The sequence below is a fragment of the Vombatus ursinus genome, unplaced genomic scaffold, assembly GCF_900497805.2.
Source record: "Vombatus ursinus unplaced genomic scaffold, bare-nosed wombat genome assembly UNPS02013931.1, whole genome shotgun sequence".
Taxonomy (NCBI): Eukaryota; Metazoa; Chordata; class Mammalia; order Diprotodontia; family Vombatidae; genus Vombatus; species Vombatus ursinus.
In genome coordinates, this window is record NW_020953709.1 from 523,323 (window position 1) to 548,670 (window position 25,348).

The 25,348-nt window shown below is 46.7% G+C and overlaps 1 long non-coding RNA gene across 1 annotated transcript; it reads right to left on the minus strand.

Annotated features, from left to right (window-relative positions):
* Positions 1-6,539: 6,539 nt before the first annotated feature.
* On the minus strand, positions 6,540-20,482 carry LOC114040665. Its single transcript, XR_003568812.1, has 3 exons — positions 20,445-20,482; positions 9,681-9,810; positions 6,540-7,039 (listed from the first exon to the last, which is right to left on the minus strand). It is a non-coding gene; the product is annotated as an uncharacterized LOC114040665 (long non-coding RNA).
* Between the last annotated feature and the right edge of the window lie 4,866 nt (positions 20,483-25,348).

Below are 25,348 nucleotides of genomic sequence, written 5' to 3' on the forward strand. Positions count from 1 at the left end.
TCTAACACTCTCTCATGCACATACACTCTCTAACACACTATCACACACATGCTTACACTCTCATTCTCATACACACTGATACACACTCACACTCCTCTCTCTCTGTCTCTATTTCTCTCTGTCTCTGTCTCTGTCTCTCTCTCTCTCTCTCTCACACACACACACACACACACACACACACACACACACACACACTTTTTCTGGTCTCTAATGCTTCTCATTGGCCAGGTCAGCTCGGCTGCTCCCTGGAGCCTGCAGGCTGCTGTCATACTGAATCAATCACCCTTACGCTGTAATATTTGAAGGTGTAGGTGCTCCCACCATTGGCACAGAGGCCATGTGGAGCAGTGGAGAGAGTCCACGCCTGATTCCTGCCTCAGACACTTCCTCATCTTTCTGGGCCTCAGTTTCTTCATCTACAAAATGGGGAGGATTGTGCCTCCCCTTGTTTCCTGCCTTGCTTCCTTGTGGTGAGAATGAAAGGAAGACGTCGTGTTAGGAGCTCTGCAGGCTTTAAGGCTAAGGTCTAACCAAGCTGGCCTTCACCTCCCATCTCTGCGTCTTTGCTCAGGCTGTCCCTCATGCCTGGAATGCATTCTCTCCTGATCCCCCACCTCTTTGAAGCTCTTGTTTCTTGCAAAACTCTGCTCCTGTGCCACCAAAATGAGAGTTTTCCTGACGCCCCCAAAGCTAGCCCCCGTCCCTCTTGACGGTACCTATTTATCTATGAACATATTGTCTTCCCCAGTTGTGTGCCTGACACTTGGCCCAGAGCCTGGCCCAGAGAAGGAGCTCAGTAAATGCTTGTTGCCTGGTTGAAAGAGCAGCCTTAGTAGTTCTCTCCCCCAAAACTCCCTCCACCCCGTGACCCCCTTCTCCCATTGGAGAGTTCTTCCTGCATCCTCGCTTTTGAGGAAGGGGCCAGACTGGCCATCTTTTGTTCTCCTCCTGGTTCCACTGTTGATTGTATTTGCCCTGTACCCAGCACACAGTAGGTGCTGAATTAATGCTTCTTGACCTGACTTGACTCAACTGTAGTAGATGGTTTTCCTGAGTTGCCGTGGCCAGAATTCATCCTCACCTGGTGGTCATGAGCTTCCCTGGACTTCTCTAGGTTGGTCTTCAAACAGCAGGCTCTCAGTTCAGCCCTGATCCTTGCCCTAAAGTCCTCTCAGTTTGCCAGGAAATACCAGGACTTGACTTCCGCTCGTCTTGCCTGTGAGAGCCAGGCTCCCCTACCCCAACATTCTGCCTTTGATTGTAGCAGGGCTGGAGGAAGAAAGCCGACCGTCCGTCCCTGGGATCTTCTCTCGGGTTTCACTGGTGATCCTGACTCGATGAGACTGACCCAGTCCCCAAGGAGGGCTGGTCCCCAGGGAAAGCTGAAGCCACCTTTGCCTCTCAGGTTCATAACCTCTGAGTCATCGCTGACTCTTCCCTCTTCCTAATAGATGATTAGTTACTGACTTGTTAATTCTAGTACCGAAACTTCTCATGAATCCATCTCCTTCCCTGTCCTCGAAGGGCTTCCACCCTAGTTTGGGGCCTCATCATTTCTTTCCTGGATTACTGGAAGACTCCTCATTGAACTCTCTCCCTTCAGACTTTCTTCCTCCTCATCTCCCCTCCCCACAAGCTGCCAAATTCATCTTTCTCAGGCAAAGGTGGGACAATGTCACTTTCCTACTCAAGACCCTATAGAATAAAACACAAATTCCTCATCTTGACACTTAAAAACCCTTCAGAGTTGATAAACTTATTTATTATACATATCATTACATTATAATTAATAATGAAAATTAATCAGTTTAATAAATATAATAAATAAATATGAACAAATATTCATAAGGGCCTACTTTGTGCCAGGCTCTAGGAATTACAAATAAGAAAAAGAGAGTCCTTGCCTTCATGGAGCTTACAGTCTACTGGAAGAAGATAAGATACCAAATGCTTCATGGATGCTCATTGACTGACTGACTGACTGACTGATGCCATAATGTGGTTCCTACCTGCCTTTTCTACCATCTGCCTTCTTGAACTCTATATTCCAGATAAACTGGATGACTTCTTGTTTCCTGAGCTTGATTTCCCATCTCCATGCATTTCTTTAAGCTGTGCCCCATGCCTGGAATTCTCTCGCTCTTCATCTCTGCTTCTCAAAATCCTCATTTTCCTTCTAGATTCCCATGAGCTCTAGACCTTTCCTGATCTCCCTAGATGTCAGCATTCTCTCCCTCAGTTTTTCTCATTATACTTAGCTATGTACAGTAGAATATAAGCACCTCGAGGGCAGGGACTTTATCTTTTTTTACTTTTTATCCACAATGCTTTGACCATAATAAATACTTAATGAATGTTTCTTGAATTAAATTGAATTCGATGCCTCCTTTCCTTTCTTGCAGCCTTCCATGATCAATTAGTCAATTAATAGTTCAGTAAGCATTTGTTGAGGACCTACTATGTGCCAGGTCCTGTGCTAAAGCTCATCATGAGCTTCTTGCCTTTCTTATACCTCATGTGCCCTGACATCCATTGACCTTGGGCTACTTGCAGTTCTTCAAACACAACACTCCAATCTCCCATCTCCACACCTTTGCCCCAGCAATGCCCCCTGCCTGGAATACTTGCCCATTATCTTCTGGCTTCTCTGGCTTCGTTCAAGATTGAACTCAAACCCCACCTTCTGCAGGAGGCTTTTCGGGCTCTGTCCAGCTGCTAATGCCTTCTAACTCTTGCAGGTTACCTTATCTACTCTGTATGCTATAGCTGGTACAGACCTATTTACCCGTGGTCTCCCCCATTATTATATAGACATGGATTGTGTGGGTGCATGTTTATGTGTTGGTGTGTTTATATTTTGCTCTTTCTTTGTATCTCTATCTCTTAGCACAGTACATGGCATATAGTTGGTGTTTAATAAATGCTTGTTGGCTGAGTGCCTGATGGGCTAGGGATGACACCAAGACCAGAGTCCCACTGTTCTTGCCTTCAGGGAGTTTCCATTCTAAGCACCTGCCTCACTCTGCCCTAGAAAGATAAGGGGCCCCCAGAACGCCTTAGGTTTTAGCTTCCTGTACCTGGCTATACCAGTTGCCCCCTCCCGCCTCTTCCTTGTGGATGGCACCAACCGCCTTCCCATGCCTGGCCATGCGTATTCAGAGGGGTGCTCCTTGTGAAGTCCTGGACACTACCCAGGAGCATCACCTCTCTGAGTCTCTTCCCTCTTCTTCCTGAACAGAGATGCTTTTCATCGCAATTTTGGGGAGGGAAACACATTCCTGGGCGACCGGGTCAGGAAGAGGCAAATCCCAGGAGCCACCTGGACTGCAGGGGCAGCTGCCTGGGTGCCCTGGCCACCCTGGCCCAACAGGGGGCCAACACATAAGGCTGTGCTATGTCAACAAGCCCCCTGGGCAGAGATGTCCTCTCTCTCCCTCCCAGCTGGCATGGGGATGATCAGGGAGGCTCGGCTCACTCTTCCTAGCACAGAAACTGCTTTGAAGGCTCATTGCTGGTATGACCACAGTTTTCTCTGGGGAAGGAGCTTCTGGGAATCATCGCAGAAACTCACATCCTTCACAAACATCCTCCTCTGATGCCTCTTTGTGGGGCTGGGGTAGGGGTCCCTAGGGCTTTGGGAGGCTGTGTCAGCTGAGGGCAGGCCCTGGCAACTCCTATCAGGCTGGAAAGGTACCAGGTACAGGCCCAGCAACGTCCCTCCTTCTAGGGCCAGTGGAATGCTGTTCCAAAGACCCTTCACCAGGTCATTTCCTCAGGCATACCTATGTGTGTAAGAGGGGGACAGTTTGCCTTTGGGATACAACTGAGGATTCTGGGAGTATCAAAGCAAGTAGCTGACATTATGTGGAACTCCCAGCTCGGACACCCCCTTCACTGAAGTAGATTGGGTGCTTGTGACACCGTTTGGGGTTTCTTGGCAAAGATACTGGATTTGCCATTTCCTTCTCCTGTTCATTTTACAGATGAGGAAACTGAGGCAAACAGGTTTAAGTGACTTGTCCAAGGTCACACAGCTAGTAAGTGTCTGAGGCAGGATTTGAACTCAGATCTTCCTGACTCCGTTGCACCATCTAGCTGCCCAAAGCAGATTGGGACTCCTCTCTAATTTATGCACTTAGAGAGCTACTTGAGGCATGGAGAAGATATCTGGTTTACCTAGTGATAAACACAGTGGGCATGTGTTAGGGGCAGGCCTTGAGCCCAGATCTTCCTGACCCTAAGGCTGCCTCCCACGCAGGTGTTATTATCCCCTGTATTACTGAGGAGGGGAGACTGTGGCTCAGAGAAGGGAAATGACTTGGCCAGGGTCATCAGGCCTTGCACCCATTCCACTGTCTCTATGACACCAGACTAAGCTGATCAATAGCCCAACACAGACAGAAGTGACTCAGGGGCAGCTAGATGGCGCAGTGGATAGAGCACTGGCCCTGGAGTCAGGAGTACCTGAGTTCAAATCCGGCCTCAGACCAAACACTTGACACTTACTAGCTGTGTGACCCTGGGCAAGTCACTTAACCCCAATTACCTAAAAATAAAAAAAAAGAAAAAAAAAGAAGTGACTCACAGCTGTCTCACCAACCTTGCTGGGATGAGTGCAGAGATAGCAGGTATATTTGAGAGCCAAGACACACACGGTATTGCTTTAAAACATGATTCATTACAATATCCACTCAGAACGAGGCTTCAGTTGACACATCCAAAAAATGGGGACAATCATACTTACTCCATTGCTAGGTTTCGAGTCCAAAGACCTGGATTTGAATTCTGGCTTGGCTACTGTGGGCCCTTGAATAAGTCTGTTCCCTCTCTCGGTCTCAGTTTCCACATCTGTAAAATGAGAGGAGTTGGAATAGATAATGTCAAAGGTCTGTTGCCGCTCTATGGTCCGTGACCCATCTCCCAGGGGAGTTGTAATGGAAGTGTTTGGCAGACATCAGGCTCCATGTGGCTATGACTTGATGCCATCCAGGTTGTGGGGCTGACCCCAGGCCCAGAGGATGCTGTCCGCCTCCCCTGCTCGGGCCTTGCGCCTCCCCGTGGTGGAGGAGAACACTTGGGCAGTGGAGGGGAGACACGTGAGGGGACCAAGTGGGGCCACCCGGGGCCGGGGCACAGGCCATTTCCTGGTCCCTCCCTTCTTTCTTTGGCAAAGCTCTTCAATAATCTCTGCTCCCCGGAGGCAAAGCCTCATTCCTGGCTGGGTTATGGATTGGGGGTAGGGCCGATGAGGAGAAAAAGGAGGAAATTCACCTCGGGCTCTGTAACTGGTCTGAGCAGCCCTGCAGAGACCTGGAGAACTGGCTGGGCTCACGTTCCCCATGCCCCTGGCTTTGAAAACTCGAGGCTGCTGTCAGGGGGTGCCCCTGGCATCCCCTTAGGGGAGGACCCGGCTAAGCCCTGGGAGAGGAGGCTTGCCACAGGTGGGGGCAGGGTGTAGGGATGGGCCGTGAGGTCAAACCCCTTCCTTCTCAGCTCTTGGCAGGAATAGAAGGAGATCTGGTCATGGCTAAGCAGAACTAGGGGGGCCGGCTCAGCCTGGGCTCCTCGTGGCTCCTCCCTCTTCCTCCAGTAGTCTAGAATCTCCTAATTGGTGCTTTAGAATTTGTTTAGAGCCATTTTTTTGCAGGGATTTGGAGGGATTTGGGGGAGAGCTCAAGCAAGTCACTGCTTTTACTCCTAGAATCTTGTAATTGGAAGGAACCTCGGGGATCTGAACCAAGGAACACAGATTGGTAGCTGGAAGGGACCCCAGAGGCCAGCTGGCCCGTCCACCTCTCTTTTTACAGTTGAGTCAATCCAGGCTCCGGAGGTGCAGTGATTTGCCCAAGGTCACACGGGAGTAAGAGGCCAGGATTCACACTGACACCCCCCCCACACACAATCACAATGCCAACTGGTTCTTGGAATCCAAACTATAACTGACCCCAGCTCTCCTCAATCGAATCTCCAACAAGTGCTTCTCCAGCTTTCTTTCGAAAACTTCCAGTGATGGGCAGCTCACTAGCTCCCAAGGTAGCCCTTTGCTCAGCTCTAATTATTAGAAAGTTTTTTTCTTACTTGGACCCAAAATCTATCCATTGCCCCTTGGTCTGCTCACTGTGGTCAAACAGAAGAAAAAAATCTAATTCCTTTTCTACACAACAGCTCCTGAAATATTTGAGGACAACTCTCCTATCCCCACTTCAATCTTCTTTTTTCCAGGACAAACACCCCTATTTCCCTTAGCTATATATATAAAGTGCTATATAAATGCCAGCTATTGTTATGTCATATCTTTGCCCCTTCCAGTAAAACGTAAGTACCTTGAGGGGAGGGACAGTTTCATTTTTGTCTTTGTATCTCTAGCGGTTGGCAGTTTTTTCCTATCCCAACCTGTGATTTCATTGGTATAGGGAGTTGCGTTATGAGGGGCCTCTCTCTCTCAGTGTAGAAATTTATAGTCTGAGACATTTACTTGAGATACTGAGAAGAGAAGTGACTTGGCCAGGGTCACTTAGCTGTTGGTATTGGGGGTTAGACTCACACCCAGGTCTTTGGGAATCTGAGGCCAGTTCTTTAGCCATGATTCTCTGCTACAGGTAAGTTGGATTGGCCAGATTAAATTCTGGTATGTTCAATATAGTGGGATGTTCTAGCTTTTTGGGTACTGTCATCCAAAGGTGTGGCCCAAAGGGTGTGCTGGTAAATGTTTAACAACCAGCTCTCCAAAACCAACACCAAAAATATATGCAGGATCCACTTGTACATTTAATCAGCATTGTTAATACTTTCTCAAATCCAGATAATTAAAGCAATAAATCCAGCCCCAATTTGTAGTTGCTTGTTAAAAACTGAGCGGGGGAGGTAAGAGCTGACTCCAGCCTTGACCCATTAGTGATGAGCAGGCATCACTGAACCAGGTCTCAATGTACCTGCTGCCCAGTCATTTACCCCTCCCCGCTATCTCTTTATCTTCTTGGAAAGACGTGGTCAAATGCTTCGCCAGCATCCAGGTAAACTCCACTTGTGGCCTCCTTCTCTGTTGAAAAAGAAGATGAAGTCACTGGTTGGCAATGATCTGTCCCTGATAGGCACACGAAGGAGAGATTAGGTTGATTGGGAAGAACCCTAGATTGGGAGGTAGAATTCAATTAATTCAACTCAGTTCAACAAACATTAACCAAATGCCTTCTTTGTGCAAGGCTCTGAATGAGGTGCTGGGGACACAAAAATGAAAAACGAACCAACCCATTCTCTCAGGGAATGGGACCTGGAAAGATGAGAAGGATGCAGAAAAATTGAAAAGGGGGTGGGGGGAAGTGCATTCTTGGTGTGCAAATGCATGGAGGTGGGAAACACCAGACCTAACTTTAGAAACACCTATCAGTTTTGTTTGGCTGGAATGTAGGTAGAAGACCTGAAGGAAGGCTGAAACAAGCATTACCAGGGTCTCCTCTGTTGTAGCCAGCTTTAACTTGAAGGGGCACCCATCCGCTCCAGGGACAGACATGCTCCCTCCCTTCAAGCTTCAGTTGGCCTCTACAACATGCACCCATTGCTCCTGGTTCTGTCTTCTGGGGCCAAATAGACTAGACTAACCTCTCCTCTATATAACAGCTCTATGAACACACAGATTCTGTTCTCCCTAAGTGTCCTCTGCTTGAGCTTAAATGTACCCTGATCCTTCAACCAAATGATGGATAGAGTGCTACACCTGCAATCAGGAAGACCTGAGTTCAAATCCTACCTCAGACACTTACTAGCTGTGTGACCCTGGGCAAGTCACTTCACCCTGTTTGTCTCAGTTTCCTCATCTATATAATAGGGATCATAATAGCTCCCAGGGCTGTTGTGAGGAGTAGTTAGGGAAGATTCATAAAGTGTTTTGCATACTTTGAAGGGTTATGTAAATGATGATGATGAATATGCATGCTCTCTCCTCCCCTTATATTCTGATCGCCTCTCTCTGGACCTACACTCTCCACCCTCAACAAGTCCTTCCTTCCTAAAGTGAGACCCCTTGCACTTTGCTACTTTGAAAGACTTCCAACAATTTCCCAGATTGGTCGGATCAGGCTTTGGTGCCTTTCCCTCCTGGTATCTATCTGGAAGCTCTGCTGCCTCTGAGCCCAAAAACCCTCCTGTGTTTTCTTCTGCAGAAAGACCTCCAGGGAGGACTCCAAGGCAGCCTGCTGACTTTTCGGTACTTCTGGGTTTTAGGAAGTTTGGCTCCATAGAAGGAAAAACTTCATAATAATGTACTTACTTCTGACAGAAGGAAGGAGACAAATATTTATTAAGCACCTACTATAAGCCAGGCATTGTGCTAAGTACTTTACAAACATTACGTCATTTGATCCTTACAACAACTCTATGAGGTGGGTGTTATTATGATTCCACTTTTACAGTTGAGGAAACCGAGGCAGACAGAAGTTGTGACTTGCCTAGGGTCACACAGTTAGTAAGTGTCTGAAGCCAGATTTGACCTCAAGTCTTCTGAACGCTAGGCCCAGCAACTCTCTCCATTGGGTCACCCAGCTGCCTCTTAATTGTTAAAAGTCACTTGTTTATTAGGATATTGCCAAGAATGGTCAAACTGAAGAGTGTGGAGAGCTAGTCTGGGAACCAGGAACCTCGATCTGCCTCGGTTTCCTCAACTGTAACATGGGGGTACTAATAACACCTACCCCTCGGGGTTGTTGTGAGGATTGAATGACATCATATTTGTAAAGCACTCTGCCAACTTCAAAGTGATGTATAAATGCCAGCTGTCATTATTATTTGTAAGTGGAAGGGGTCCAGCCTTGTGCTGGAAGATATAACAGTCAGTAAATAAAGCAGGAGCCCTGCCAAAGCATCTGAGTTAAAGTTTGGGAGAGAGGCAGGGGTTCCAATTCCACCGCTGACGCGTGGTCTCCCTAGATTCCCTGGGCTGCAGTTTCTTCAGCTGTATGAGGGCTAGGACTAGCTGTCCTCTGAGACCTCCCCCGCAGGGCCCTAGATCTGAGATGCCATGATTCCTGTCCTTAGAAAGCTGACAGTAGAGTTGAAGGAGACCAGGAACACCACCCAGAGCAAAGAGAGGCCTAGTCAGTGCAGGCAGGCAGGCAGAAAGGACCACGTGGTCCCCGGTGCAGCCCAAGTTTCCTCCGGGGGACTACGCCCTGGTGGCGAGCTGCCAAGGTCTAGGACAGGCGTTGATGGCTCAGCCACCAGATGTTTGCCAGAAGGATTGGAGGTACTGTGGCTAATTGGGAGAGAGGGGAGCAATTGGGTGGAGGGAGGTTGGCCTTCACATACTCATAGGCAGGATGGGAATCAGACCTGCTCTGGCCTGGCATCCTGGGAATTTACTCCGCCTACTTTGAGCCTGGAGTCACCCGAGAGGGGGTGAGAGGGGGTTGTGGGCCTGGCTGTCCAAAAGTCTAAAATGACTAAGCAGTTCCTCGTGGGGTCAGAGTCTTTTTCTGCGGCAATTGTCAGTGGTGGAGAGAGAACACACGAAGCCTCATTTAGTATGTAGCACCTTCTTTCTGAGAGGGGAGCCTCTGCCTCTGATTTTTCTTAACTTCTGATACTTTTTCTTTTGACATCACCGACATTTTTGGACATGCCCAATGAGTCTTATCTTGTAACAAAGAAAAGCAGTTAGGCAAACCCAACCCACACAGTGACCATACCTGTCAACATGTGCAACATTCTGCAGCCATTCTCCTCCCACCCCGTCCAAGGAAGGGAAGGAGGCGCATTTCCTGATGTTTTCCTGTGGTGCCAAGACTGGTTGTTTGGGGCATCAGCTGTTACATTTAACTTGAAAAAAAAAATACAAAACAAAAACAAACAAGACACCGCCTGAGTTTGAACCTGGCGCCGTTCTTGACCAGCTATGCATCCTTGGACAACTCTCTAGGCCTCAGTTTCCTGATGTGTCAAAAGAAAGGGTTAGACTAGATGACCCCCAAGGGTCGCGCCAACTCTAGGTCCTGAATTCTAGGAACTGGAACTCATTTATTCATTGTTTGTTTAGTTATCATTCATTCAACAAGATTCATTAATGTGCCTCCTTTGTGCCCGGGGTCCCAGGTAGGGGCAGCGAGGTGGCCCGGTGGTGACTGGAATCAGGAGACCTGAGCTCAAATATTTACTAGTCATTTGACCCCAGGCAAGTCATTAAAAAAACCTCTGCCTGCCTCAGTTTCCTCTGCCTTAAAATGAGTAATAATGGCACCTACTTACCAAGATTGTTGTGAGGTAATATTTGGAAATATGCTTAGCATGGTGTCTGGTACATAGTAGGTACATAATAAATGCTTATTTCTTCTCTTTCCAGGCATGATGCAAGGCACTGAGGAGCTCATATTCTATAGGGGATGTGACATGTACACATGTAAGTATTCAAAATATGAACAAAATGAATACAAGAAGTCATTTGGTGGAGTGAGATCCAGAGCTTGGAGATCTGGGCACCATTTTTCTTTCAATATAGGGCCTTCCAGGCAGAACCAAAGAACATTCCCTTAGATGTGGTGGGCCCCCAGAAAGAGAAGAAAGCTGTGGGAGTCCCAAGAGGCCCAGCCTCTGGATACCACCCCTAGAACTGCTTTCTCTTTTTCTCAATCACCCCTCAAGTCATAAAGCCAACTGGAAGGCTTCACTCTCAGTGAACCATGCCTCAGTGAGAAGTCTTGGGGGGGGGGCGCCTTCCCCCAACAAAGCTAGTTGCAGATGGAAGGGGACCCTCCTCTTGGTGGAGAATCCAAGGAATGAGGTGGGGCTTCCTCCTCCTTGAGGGTCTGCATTCTTCCCCTCTCTGGATTCTGGGACCTTTCAAAGTCTCTCTGATTTTGTCTTTCAACATCATCAATCATCAATAAGTCACTTGTTAAACACTTGCAATATGTGGGGCTGGTAAGCATCAGCCTACATCCTAGCTCTGTCCCTTTGGGATCTGAGCACATCTCCGCACCTCTGAATCTCAGCTTCTACATCTGTAACATGGGAACAATAATGCCTTCATTCCCTAGTTCACAGGGTTGTTGGAAGGAAAAGCACTGGGTGACCCTTAAGGAGCTATAGCAATGGGAGAAAAGCTCCCCAGATGTCAATCCCCTCTTCCCCAGTGGGCCTTAGTAGATGGTTTCATGAGCTGCTGTCCAGCCATGAACTTCTATGGTCAATCAGTCAACAGTCAACAACCAACAAGCATCATTTAAGTGCTTATTGTGTACCTGACATTGTGCTGAGAGTTGGGGACGAAGAGAAAGGCAAAAACAGGTTCCCTGCCTTCAAGGAGCTCCCACTCTAATGGGAGACACAACACCATCCTGGAAGCCTGGTCATGTTGGGTGGCCCAACCACAGACCATGCTCCCCTGGCCCAGCCTTGAGATCCCAGTGCCCCTCCACTCCATGAGGAAGCATCAGGGCAGGGCTTAGGTGTTATCAGAAGCTTTGTAGTGTTGGGCTCACACTGGCCAGGCTCAGTTTGGGGGCCCCCTTTCCAATCATAATCTCTATCACCGAGGGAAACCTTGTGAATGGACATGTGAATGTGGCTCATTTCTAGCTCTCAACGAGGGAGTCATCAGTTCCCCTGCAAGCATCAGGCTAAAAATAAACATTTCAACATCGAACAGGCTGATTCAAAGGCATGCAAAGAACAGAAAAGTGACTCATGTGAGTTCTGTTAGCAAAGGAGTAGTTATGTATGCCCATTTTGGTGAATGCCACTTTCTTCCTCCCTACCCAGGGTTTTTGGGGGGCAGCTAGATGGAGCAGTGGCTAGAAACTGAGCCTGAGTCAAGAAGACTCATCTTCCTGAGTTCAAATCCAGCCTCAGACACTTACTAGTTGTGTGACCCCTGGGCAAGCCACTTCACCCTGTTTGCCTCAGTTTCCTTATCCGTCAAATGAGCTGGAGAAGGAAAATGGCAAACCACTCTGATATCTCTGCCAAGAAAACCCCAAATAGGGTCAGGAGAGTCAGACAGGACAGAACAATGGCCCAGGGTTTAGTCATGATTCCTATTCTGATGGCACCAATTAGTCAAACGTCTGCTTAATTCACTGTTGTCTCGAGCCAGGTGTTGGGGCTGGGCTTTCAGGGTCAGTCTCCCTTCTCTCTTGGTCTTACTGCTCTTCAGGGCATCCCTGAGGCTCCCTCAGACTCAGCCACCCACCCAACAGTAGCTGCTCCTTCTGCTTCTTCCTGGCTGCCCCGCCAGAAAACTCCTCCTTCCTCTTTCTTTATCTCTTCTACCAACTCCTGCCCACCAGCTTTGTTTGTGCCTGGCCTCAAAGGGCATGCAAAGGGTCTCCAGGAGTCAAAGGGCAGAGGGATGCTGGAATGCTTTCCTCATTCCCTTATCATAAGAGGAATGTAATTAAGTTCTTAATTGTCAAGGAAATAGGAGTGGGTCCAGGGAGTCCAAATGATTAGGGAATCCCTTGGAAAACAGGGGCCTTTGTGGAAAGGTTAGAGGAATGTGTAGCCTGGATAAGGGAAAGGGAAGGATGATTTGCCAGCATCTTCAAGGATATGGACAGTGTGTATAAGAATGACAATGGTCTTTATGTTGAGGGAAGTGCGGGCGTGGCATGATGGCATAGCTAGTACGGGCAGCCAGAAGACCTGGGTTACCATTTTGACTCCCCTAGTTACTAGTTACGTGACCGTTTCCCTTCTCCAGGCCTCCGTTTCTTCCTTTGTAAAATGAAGAGGAGAGATGAGACGGCCTCTAAGGTCCCAGATTCTGGTACTGACATTCCACACGGGATGTTCTGAGAGCTTTGGCATTTTCTGATTCTATGTCTGAATAAGAAGAAATGGGCTTAAATGAAAAGCATGAGCATAAAAAACCAACTTAAAAAAAAGAGGTAGCTAGGCAACATTTGAAGCTGGGGCACTGGATTTGGAGTCAGGAAGACCCGAAGTCTAGTGCAGCCTCAGACATATTAGCTGTCTGACCCCGGGGGCCAGTCATTTGACCCATCCCAGGCTTAGTTTCCTTCTCTGTAAAATGAGGCATAATAATAATAGTACCTATTTCATAGGCTTGTTGTGAGAGTCTAATAAGCTACTGTATCAAGGCATTTTGCAAACCTTAAAACTCTCTATGTAGCTACTACTACTATTATTATTATCAATTTTCAAATATTTTTTAAAAAAGCCCAACAAACATTGAACTCTGTCACTCCAATGAACAAACTCACAATTCTACTTTAGTTTAGAAGGGATCATGGTATTGCAGACGGGACCTGGAAGGTCATCAGACCTCACCCCTCTCATTTTACAATTGAGGAAACTGAGTCCCAGAGAGGGTCAACCCAAGGTCATGCAGGTGGAAAGTGGCAGAGGTAGCATTTGAAACCAGATCTTCTGGCTCCAAATTCAGAGCCTTTTTGAGGCGTATTTTACTTGATGTGGCATCATATCCATCTTTTCCAATGATTGACACATTCATACACTTGTCATTTCTTTGGAGAAATTTCAAGGGTTATCATCTTCCAAAGGAAATTATTGGGTCCAAAGGTACAAGTGTCTTCGTAGCTCCTGTTCCCTATTACCAGATTGTGCTCTGGAAAGATACCACAAATGCCACCGGTAATATAGAAACGGAACTCTGTCTGCCTGGTCTTTCCTACTCGGCGTTTTCTCATTTTGATTTACATTGGTTGCTTGATGGTTCAGGTGCAAGATGGTTTCCCAAACTGTTTTAATTTGCATTTCCCTAATTGCTGGAGATGCTGTTTCTTTTTCACGCGGGATGATCTATGGCATGTGTTTCCTGGAGCACAAATCCTCAGAAGGATCTACTAAAACAGTAAAGGTAAAGCACCTTCAACCTGGTAAAGTGCTTGAATAGATGGTTTGTCCTGGGAGGTTAGGGAATCTTTTAAAATTCAAGACAAACGTCTAGGTGATTCAGTCATTTACCTGCCTGAAGGTAGGGGCCTTGTGTCAGAAGCCATGGGATCTTTAAGTCCTTGCCAATTCCATGACTGTAGTTTATTATCTGGTGACTCCCACCAGAGCCATAACCAGAAATGATTGTGCATGTGTGTGCATGCCTGTAACAGCATGAAGCACAGTCTTACCACCATTAGTGGAGTTATGGCCAGCGATTGGGTAGCCTGTCTCACAGAGGGTCCAGGGGAAAGGTTGGGCCTTGGAAGATAGATTCCACAGAGATGGGACCCTGGGGACACACTGGAGTATGAGCTGGCCACTAGGTGAGCTGTGGGGAGGGTGGTTACTGTGGGAAGGAAGCATGTCATTCCAAATATTTGTACCCTGAGGCAAGGCCCCATAGGTCCCATGCTAGTTACAGTTCTGACTCACTCTGGGGCAACAGATTGAGCTGAGTTTTCTAGCCCAATGGCAGGATCATCTTTCTTTTTTTAAATTTTGTATTCCTTGTGCTCGGTATACAATAGGTGCTTAATAAATGGCATTCCCTGATTATTCTATTCTATTATTATTATTCTGTTATAAAATCACTAATGATATTAACTATAATAAAAATTTCCATTTTGATTACAGCCCTAACCATTGTCCTTCCCCGATTGGATCAAATCTTTAGAATTACCATATTTTCAGAAGGATGTCAAGGATGGAATAGGACTTTAGTGATAGATACTAGGAGACATGCTACCTGTGATTTTCTTTGACCTGGAAGTCCTGCTTTTAGGGAGAGGTATAAGCATTTATATAGCACCTATTATATACTAGGCGATTTACAGATATTATTTCATTTGACTCTTTTCCCACCGGCTGACCCTGTGGAAGCTTGGCCTTCCAGGGAGGTGCTGCCTGAACCTCCTACTATGACCCGCCCCAGGTGGAATGGGGACAGAGGTTAAGGTTAGACCCTCCACTCAAGGACTGAGGGGTGAGGGGAGGTTCCTCCAAAGAGGTGCCCAGAGGCGAAAACCTGAAACAATGCCTCATGAAGGTTGTCTGAGGAAGAGGATTAAGGGCTTCCAGAGGGCCCTGGGAGCTGCCTTCAGGTACAAAGAGCTCTCCCTTGGACCTGGGGATGTTTAACTCGGGGAGGGTCATGATCCGTGCCCTGTATCGAAAGGGCTTGGCCTCAGTCTGCTCGGCCTTGGAGGGCAGAAACACTGGCTGAAAGGTGCAGTGAGACAAATTTAGTCTTGATTTAGGTTTGAAATAGCAAACTAGGATTGGGGAGGTGGCAGGGCAGGTCTACCTGTCAGGAAACAATTCCTACCAGTTGGGACTTTCCCAAGGTCTCTTTCGAAACTACCATGTACCACAATGTTTAGTCATTCCCCAGTCAAAGGGCGTTGACTTTATTCCTGGGTCTTGGCTGCTACAAAAAGTGCTGCTTTAAATATTTTGGTGTTTTGGGATCTTTCATTTTATCACTGACTTCCCCTAAGTGTAATTCTGGCAGTGGGATCTGGGGTCAAGGGGCACTGACATTTTAATTGTTTCTTAACCTAACTACAAATTGCTTTCCTGCGTGATTTGCTCAATTCGCTGCTCTATCCCTAGTGTATTAGCGTCCCTGTCTTTCCACAGCCCCTCCAGCATTAGTGACTAGTCAATCTTTTGTCATTTCCACCAATTTCCAGGGATACAGGCAGGAAGATACCAGGCAGCCAGGAAAGTGACTATGGGTGGGGTTCCAGAGAAGGCCTAGGATAAATCGAAAGACCCCAGCTTCTAGGATGAGAATTCACTGTTTGCTAGAGAAGGGGTAGGTAGGACAGAAAGGAGGGGGGACTTGATAGGAGGGAGAGAACAGAAAGGCTGATGAACGAGAAAGACGAAGTTAGAAAAACCAGTTTGTGAGGTTTTTTTTTTCTTCTGGACTGTGACAGGTGATCGATTAAACAGACAGACAGTGAAAGATTAGGATTAGCTGGACCTGTGATTTCATTGGTAAGGGGAACAACTGTGGATGAGAAAATGTCTTCTCCCAGCACAAGTGGACACCGTTTCTCCAACCCTCGCCTTAGAGTTGTCCAGAATACCGAGAGGTTAAGTTACTTGCCCAGGGTCACACAGAAGTGAGCCTCCAACCCAGGACTTTCTGGCTCCCAGGCTGGCTCTCTGGCCATTACCCCAGGCGAGGGGGGACGCCGGTTTTGTGCATGAGGGCAGTCCCATGTTCTTCCTCCAGTTAACGAGCACCTGGATGCTCGTGGGAATCTGGGCAAGGAGAAACGCCCACATGTTCTGAAGCAAGGACCCCTGGCCCAAAGGAACCACCCCCTCCGAAAGCGCTTCCTGGACTCTGCTCTGTTGGGTGTTTTTCTCCAAACAGGAAATTCCGTCTCCCGGTTCCAAAGCAAACAGGGCCCAGAGCTTCCCGAACACCTTCCACCAGGTGGCATTTACCAGCATAAGCTGTCCTGCAGGGAGCCTGCTTTCCGAAGCAGCCCCGCCCCTCATTTTAGAGAGTGAGAAACTGAGACCACAGAGGGGAGGGGACTCGCTCAAGGTCACACAGATAGCGAGAGTTAGCATGGATAGAGTGCCGCGCCTGGAGTCTGCAAGACTCGTGTTCCTGAGTTCAAATGCAGCCTCAGACATTTACCAGCTGTGTGACCCTGGGCAAGTCACTTCACCCCGTTTGCCTCAGTTTCCTCATCTGTCGAGCGAGCAGGAGGAGGAAATGGCAAACCACTCCAGTATCTTTGCCAAGAAAACCCCAAATGGGACCGTGAAGAGTGGGACACCACTGAAATGACTGAACAACAAAGCTTTGGGACTCTGGGGACAGAGTCCTTTGAACCGCCCCGAAAATCCTGGCTCACAGCGTTTCTGCCAGATATTCATTTTTGCCAAATGTCTTCATTTCCAAAGGGGAGATGTGCTTTTGGTCATATCAGCTGGGGGCCTGATTTTGTCGGCTGTTCCTTTCTCCTCTCCCTCCTTTCTCCTGATATTAATTTGTTTTTTCTTTTTTTAATCCTTTTTTAAAATTCCATTCCTTTTTTAGACATGTGCCTCCTCTTGTAACAAAGAAAGACAATTAGTCAAAGACCAGCCTACGGTGTGATCTTGTCTGACAGTGTATGCAACATTCCACACCTGTAGTCCCCCACTTCTCTGCTGAGATGAGAGATGCATTTCAACCTCTGTTCTGTGAGATCAGGATTGGTTGCTACAATTAAATAGATTTTAGCTTTCTCTCAGTATCATTTTCATTCCCCGTATTGTGCTCATTGTGGACACAGCACTCTATGCTGCTTTCTTTGGTCTGCATTCTTCCATACGCGTCTTCCCATGTTTCTTTTATTTCCTTGGATTCAGAGGATCATAGACTGGGAGTCTCCCCATATTTGTTGTTTTCGTTCAGTCTTTTTTTCAGTCGTGTCTGACTCTCCATGACTCCATTAGGAGTTTTCTTGGCAGAGATACTGGAGTGGTTTGCCCTTTCCTTCTCCAGCTCATTTGACAGATGAGGAAACTGAGGCAAATGGGGTGAAGTGACTTGCCCAGGGTCACACACCTATTAAGAGTCTGAAGCTGGATTTGAAGTCAGGAAGATCAGTCTTCCTAACTCCAGGCCCAACACTTTATTCACTGAGCCACCTAGCTGCCCTTACTGAAATACTGATAAAGATTATTAATATAAATGTTACTAAATATTATAATTAATAGCTTGATTAGTATTAACAAATATTGTAAATACTTATAATATTAAGACTTATTATTAATTTTATTAAAACATTACTAAAATCTATCCCTCTATCCAGAGAGATAATAATGAAATATCCCTAAATATTAACATTATAAAGTATTATTTTCAGTAATGCTTTTTATAATATGAATATTTCAGAAAGTCTGCTTCTCATGGCACAAGAGCATCTCCTTTGTGCAAAGATATAGAAATGACAATGTTATTTCTGCTTAGTAGGTATACCTAGCTATGTAAATGTCTCCATCATTCGAATGTAAGATTCTTTAGTGCTGAGACTCTTTTCTTTTTCTTTCTTTTTTCCTTTCTTTTTTTTTTTTTTGCTTTTTCTTTGCATGCTTAGCGCTTAGCCCAGACCCTGGTATGCAGTAAGTGCATGACAAATGCTTGTTGATATATTGGAAAGGACTTTTGGGGAACGTCTAGTCCAACCCATTTGAAGGCCAGAGAGGTGGCGTGTGGGAGGGAGTCATTAGTGGAAGTTGGGGTTGCCTGAGTAGGAGGGGGGATGAGGGCACATGGCACATGGCTGGGCTGTGCTCCCTCCCTGCCGTTGGACACGTGCTCAGGCACTGTGCTGAGATGACCCTGGGGGCTCCTAACTGCCTCAAGTGACTCAGGTTGCTCTAAAGATGACTGACGACAGGGTCAGGGACACGGACTCCTCGCTGGTTTGTAAGCAGGGGAACTGCCCTTGTGGCGTCTCTTCCAACGTTGCCTCACCCCATCAAGGGGGAAAGGGGATTTCTGTCCTTCCCCACCTCCATCCCATTCCAGAGAGACAGAGTGGGGGCCTACAAGTGTGGAATGTTGCATACACTGTCAGACAAGATCACTATGTAGACCGGTTTTTGATTCATTGTTTTTCTTTGTTACAAGAGGAGGCACAGTCTAAAAAGGACCGCAGCGCGAGAACTACTGTTCTCATCCCTCCGTGGTGAGGTCAGAGGACCCAAGTTCAAATCTAGTTCTGGCCCTTATTGGCTGTGTGACCTCGAACACATCACAGCCTCTCATTTCTTAGCTCTGCCATTGGAGGACTAATGCCAGTAGTCCATGTTTCCTAGGATCACAGATTTAGAACTGGAAGGGACCCTAGAAACCACTGACTCCACATTCCTCATTGTACAGATGAGGAAACTGAGGCACAGTAGGGTTAAAGTGACTTGCCCAGAGTCGCACAACTAGTCCATGCCTGAGGTGATATTTGATCCCAGGTGTTCCTGACCCCAAGGACAGCGTTCTAGCCATAACTCCATGATGTCTTGCGCTTACGCTTGGCATTCCAACAGTCTCAGTGCACGAAGGTTTTTGGAACACCCTGTATACTCAGTTGGTAAATATTTATTAAGCACTTACTGTGTGCTAGGCACTGTGCTAAGCACTGGAGATTTAAAAAGAGGCAAAGGACAGTCCCTGCAGTCAGGGAGCTTCTAATCTAATGGGGGAAACAACCCGAAAAGAAGCCACAGATGGAATAAATAGGAAATAATTAACAGAGAGAAGACACTAGAATGAGGAGGTGTTGGGAAGGCTTCCTGTAGAAGGTGAGGTTTTAGGTGGGACTTAAAAAGAATGCTGGGGAGACCAGGAGGTGGAGATGAGGAAGGAGGGCATTCCAGGCATGGGGACAGCCTGAGACAATGCCAGCCTTGACACCAGAAAGACCTGCTTCAGGTCCTACCCCTGACTGTGTGACCCTGGGGACAAAGTTCGATCCTCTCTCACTCTCCGGGCACATCTCTAAGGCTAGACGTGGCAGGGCGGCTGCCCACCTGATGTGGTGGAGGGAGCCTCTACACCAGACAGTTGCTTCTACCAATGACATCCCAGATGCAATGCTGCCCTGTCCTTAGTAGGTATCAAGTGACATTGTCGTACACAAGCCCTGCTTTCTTCAGGGCTGGAATCTTTTTCCTAGAAAGAGGAAGGAAGCAGGCCAGAACAAAGGTTCAGAACAAAGCCCTCATACAGACCTCTCAGGAGTGGCTACACTTTAGTGAGAATTTATGGGATTAAGAGCTGACAGCGTCTTAGATCAGCATTTTACAGATGAGGAAACTGAGGCTTAGAGAGAAGGGACTTCCTGAGGTTCCACACACAGCGAGTTCCCCATCCCTCTGCCTTTAGACTCCGTGTTCATTCCGCAGAGATATCCGAACAGTGAGTCATCAGAGTATGTTCCCAAGAGCGGGCATGGTATTTGTCACCTGGCTTTCTCCTGATGACCCAGCATTCTCAGCTATTCTTTCCAGTCTGGGCTGTACGGGACTCGTCACCTCATCGAGCATGGCGGGGTGATGGGACAATGCTTCCCACGGACACTTCCAGGTTCTCCTTATTCGGTTTACTTGGGAACCTCTCCTCCACGGAGGCTCGTTCTATATGCATTTGTCACCCAGTGAAGATTTGGGTTGCCGTTATCTGCCGACCCCCCAATCCCTCTCCTTCCTTCCTCAATAAATTCAGTCCTTGACTCTCTGTGATCTAATCAGCTCTCTTGGGATAATTAGTATCTCTCAGCAGATGAATGTCAGCTCTATTTTTTCAGCCCTAACCTCTCTCCTGACCTTCAGTTTCACATTACTAACAGTCCGTTGGACATCCTGAACTGAATGTCCCATGGGCATCTCAAACTCCACGTATTCAAAACAAAACTCATTATCTATTATTTCCCCAAATCTTTTCCTTTTCCAGACTTCACCATCCTACTAATCACCCTGGTGCGATCACACCTAGGTGTGAGCCTTGCCTCCTTGCCCGCACTCACCCCACATGTCCAATCTGTTGCCACAGCTCAGCCGGTCGACCTCCCAATAACTCGTCTATGTCCCCTTCTCTCCCCTTATATAGCCACACCCTGGTGCAGGCCTGCATTACCTCATGCCTAGACTATTGCAACAGTTTAATGCTCATCTTCCTGCCTCACGTGTCTCCCCACTCCAACCCATCTTCCATTCATTTGCCAAAGTGATTTTCCTAAAGCGTAGGTCTAACCATCTTGAATGAGCTAGCGCCAGTGACTCCTGATTACCTCCGGGCTCGATATAAAGTCCTCTGTTTGGCTTTTAAAGCCCTTCTCGGCCTGCCTTGCCCCATCTGCTCTTCTTAGACCTTGTTCTCCTCCGTGTATTCTGCAGTCTGGCGACAAAGGCCTTCTCGGTGGTTCCCCCGATAGGACTTTTCATCTTCCATCTCTGTGCCTTTCCCAATACCTGGAATGCTTTCCCTCCTTGTTTCTGCTTCCTGACTTCCCTGGCTTCCTTCAGGACTCAGTAAATTCCCACTTCTGCAAGAGGCCTTTCCCAATGCCCCTCCGGCCCCCAAACTGTTAGCATTTTCCCGGCCATTTACATAGTGTTGACCCCGTTTCTAGACCGTGAGCTCCTGGAGGGCAGAGAACGGGGCTTTTGCCTTTCTGAGCGTCCTCAGCACCTTCTCTCTATGCCTGATGTGTAATAGGCGCTTAATAAATGCTTATTGGTGATCTAGAATCAGATGGGTGCTTAAGAAATGCTTATTGGTGATCTAGAATCAGACCTGCCTTTCTCGGACAGTTGTGTCTTCCCCAGTCCAGCCTGGAAGGAGGGATCGTGGAGTCCTAGATTTAGAGCCAGAGAATCATCGATTGAGAATCACAGAAAGGGAGTGGAAGGGAGAACTTCAAAGGAATCTGTCCAAACTCCTTTATTTACAGATGAGGAAATGGGCACCCTCCTGGGCTTTCTAGCTTTTGACTCGCTTGAGGTCACACAGGTTGTAAATGATAAAGTTGCTCTTCAAACCTTTCAAATCCAGCCTCAGACCAAACACTTGTCACTAACTAGCTGTGTGACCCTGGGCAAGTCACTTAACCCCAATTGCCTAAAAAAAAAAAGATAAAAAAACCTAGGTCCTCCAGCATCAAATCTGTTGTATCCTGCCCCCTCTGGGTGGAACTCAGAGACCAGCTTGTGCAGGGGTTCTCTACAGCCCTGGGGTCTGCAAACTTGGTTTGAAAAATATTTTGATAGCTGTGTGACCCTGGGCAAGTCACTTAACCCCTATTGCCTCACCAAAAAAAGAAAAAAAAAAGGAAAGAAAAGAAAAATACTTTGATAGCTTTTATCTCAATATAATTGGCTTCCTTTGTAACACTGTGTATTTCATTTTATGCATTTAAAGGCATGATTCTGAGAAGGGGTCTAAAGGCTTGCCCAGGCTGCCCAACAGGTCCAGAACAAACACATAATGTGAAGACTCCCTGCTATGGTCCAACTTCCTCGTTTTACAGATCAAAGTCCCACAGGTTGTAGGCAGAAGTTTGGGTTATGAATCCAGGCTCTCCCTTTCCAAATCTAGTGCCTTTCCAGTTGTCTTATATACTTACCCACACACATTCTTCAATCCCATGACACCAGCTTCCTGGCTGTTCCCGGACAAGACACTCCATCCATCTCTCAGCTCGGCTTGAGGCATTTCCACAGCTGGAAGGCTCTCTCTCCTTATCTCCATCTCCTTCCTTGGTTTCTTTCAAGTCTCAGACAAAATCCCACCTTCTCCAGGAAGCCTTTCTGGATCTTTCTTAATTCTGGTGCCTTGCGCCTCTTCATTATCTCCACTTTATAGTGTGTGTGCGCGCGCGCGTGTATATAGTATTTGTTTATTTGTTGTCTTCCCCGTTAAAGTGTAAGCTCCCTGAAGGCAGGGACTGTCTTTTGCTTCTTTTTATATCATGGTGCTTAGCACAGTGCCTGGCACATTTTGTTGTTTTAGTCAGGTCTGACTCTTTGTGACCCCATTCGGGGTTTTCTTGGCAAAGATACTGGAGTGGTTTGCCATTTCCTTTTCCAGCTCATTTGACAGATGAGGGAACTGAGGCAAACAGGGTAAAGTGACTTCCCCTGGGTCACACAGCTAGTAAGTATCTGAGGCCAGATTTGAACTCAGGTCTTCCTGACTCTAGGCCTAAGCACTCTATCCACTGTACCACCTAGCTGCTCTGCCTGGCCCATAGTGGGTGCTTAATACATGATTATTGACTGACTGACTAGTGGGCTTTGCTCTCTGGTATCCTGACTTTGGGAAAGGTTTAAGAGTCACTAGAATGATTAGTAAGAGAGTTGGCTTTTCTAGAAGCAGAATTGGCTTTCTTGGGCAGTTTAGTTCATTCCTGGCCAGCCTGGAAGAAGAAAGATACGCTAAAACAGTATGACCAAATTAATCCGGCTGCCTTCACCTTTCGGGGTGGGAATCTATGAATGAAACCCCTAAATTGGGGGATCCTGGAGGGGGCTGGGGGCTGTGGTTATGAAGCCTTCTGGGAGAAAGGAAGGTCAGTAACATCTTGGCCCCAAATAGAAAAAACTCATCCTCTGTTCATACTGAAATGTTGTCACATGTACTTCTGATAACATCGTTTCATGCTTGATATTTCAGAGGGAACAATACTCTGATGTGGAAATGCTGTCAGAGAACTCTATTCATGTGGTGAATAGTCTGGGAACTATGTGCTGGCTTCAGTCACCCTTCGAGGTACTTCTCTGTCTTGTGATTCATTTATGAGAACAGTCTCCAATTTCAACATTTCCCTCATACAAAGTTACATAGGATAGAAGTCACAGGAAAGTAATAGGAATCCCCTTCATTTTACAGATGGGGAAACTGAGGTACAGAGCTACAAAATAACTTCTGTGGGCTTGCACAGTTATTCAATGTGTCTATTGAACATCTTATTACATGAATTTAAGTCAACCACATGTCAGAGCATGTTCCCACGACTATAATAAGTGTGTACAACAGAAGCTTTATGAAATAACAATTGTAAAGCACTAGCAAAGTGCCTGGCACATAGTAGGCATTTAATAAAAGCTTATTTCCTCCCTTCCTTTCTCCCTCCTTCCCTCCCTCCTTCTCTTCTTTCCTCTTCCCTCCCTTCCCTTCCCTATAGAACAATGTTATTTTATAACAGGGGCATTATTCTTGTTCTTGGCTTCCGGGGACAAGAGGCATTTCCACAATGGGTGTCATTGTACTTATATTTTTTTTTATATAGGGTATAAAAAATGCTTCTCTTCTTTTACGTGCTAAGTGTTATCAGTGACTAGCCACAAGTGGAGTAGAAGATCCCTGAGGTCAGGGCCTATTGCTTTCTTGTCTTAGTGTTCCCAGAGCCTTGCTTCACCTGGTGTTATGGACGCCTTCTCCGATCGTCTGGTGAAGTCTGTAGATCCTTCTGTTTTTTAGGTAATTGAAGAAAATGCTAAGTTTCAGTTAGAAGTTGTTTTCCCACCCAGGTTTATGGGTCCTCTGACATCTGGCATGGATTCCTCGGGGAGTGATGGTGAGAGCAGTTGGGGCCTTCTCACTACCTAGATGCAACTGTTAGAATTTTAGCATCAGCAATTACACATTGGAAATTGGCAAATGATATGAGTAAAGGCTTTATTTGTCTTGTTGATTGTCTCAACTTTAGTGATGGAGAAAATGTCAATATTGCAGATTAAACTTGTAAGTGTGTTGTATAGACTTTTTTTTCCTTCTGGAGAGCCGGTCGTTAAACATTACCCCAGCTTGCTGCCTTCATAGTCAACCAATCATTTTGCCTTTCATCTATCATGAATGCAACCTGCCTTTATTACTTAGAGGTTTTTCTTTCTTTTACCATTTGTGTGTGTGTGTGTGTGTGTGTGTATACACACATACCGAACATAGAATATGTTATTATGCAACCTGCCTTTATTACTTAGATTATTCTTCTGAATAATCGCTGAAGGCTCTTCTGTTAGGAAGAAACTCTACCTTCTCAAGTCTGACTGACCTAAAACCAGGGCCATTTTTATATGGCCTGTAAACTGACAACAACCAAAACCTGCCCTTGGTTTTGCTGAGACAATTTTGTTGTCTGAAACCAACTTGGAATTTTGAGAATTATTTCCCTTTGACCTTCTTGTTATGGAAACCAAGCCAAAGCAGGGTGGTATTGGGATCAGGCCACCAGACTTGGGGCTGAGGCCCAATCTGCCATTAACCAGTAGAGTACTTGGGAGGCAAGCCCTCCCCCACTCGTAGTCTCTGCTCCATAGAATCATGGCATTTCAGAGTGGCCGTCCAGTCTAAACCATACCTGGAAAGGAATCCATCTTGGCAAGTGGCCAGTGAAGGAGAGCCCACTATTCAAATGCAAACAGCCCTATTTGCTCATTTTTCTTGGCATCCATTTCAAATCTACCTCTTTGCAATTTTCTAGTTCTGCCCTCATTAACCAAGCCAAACAAGGCTAATAATTCCTTTTCCAGGGGCCCTGGATGTTAGAAATGAAGAGATCGGACAGTAGAAGAAGCCTTGGAGTCAGAGCACTTGAATTCAAATCCCACCTTTTTGACGCTTACCACTTGTGTAAACTCAGGCAAGTCCCTGGGCCTCAGTTTCTCAATCTGTAAAATGAGGGGATTGGATGAGATGGTCCCTGAGCGCCCTTCCAGTTAGAGACCCATGAGCCTGCGATGTCTATGGGTTCTTCCAGCCCTGAGAGTCTAAGACCATGAATTTCTTTTACCATTTGTGTGTATGTGTGTGTGTGTGTGTGTGTGTGTGTATGTGTGTGTGTGTATACACACATACCGAACATAGAATATGTTATTAGCCGCCAAACCTCTCTAGAAGGGTGCTGGCCCCTTTTGTCATCCTGAGTGA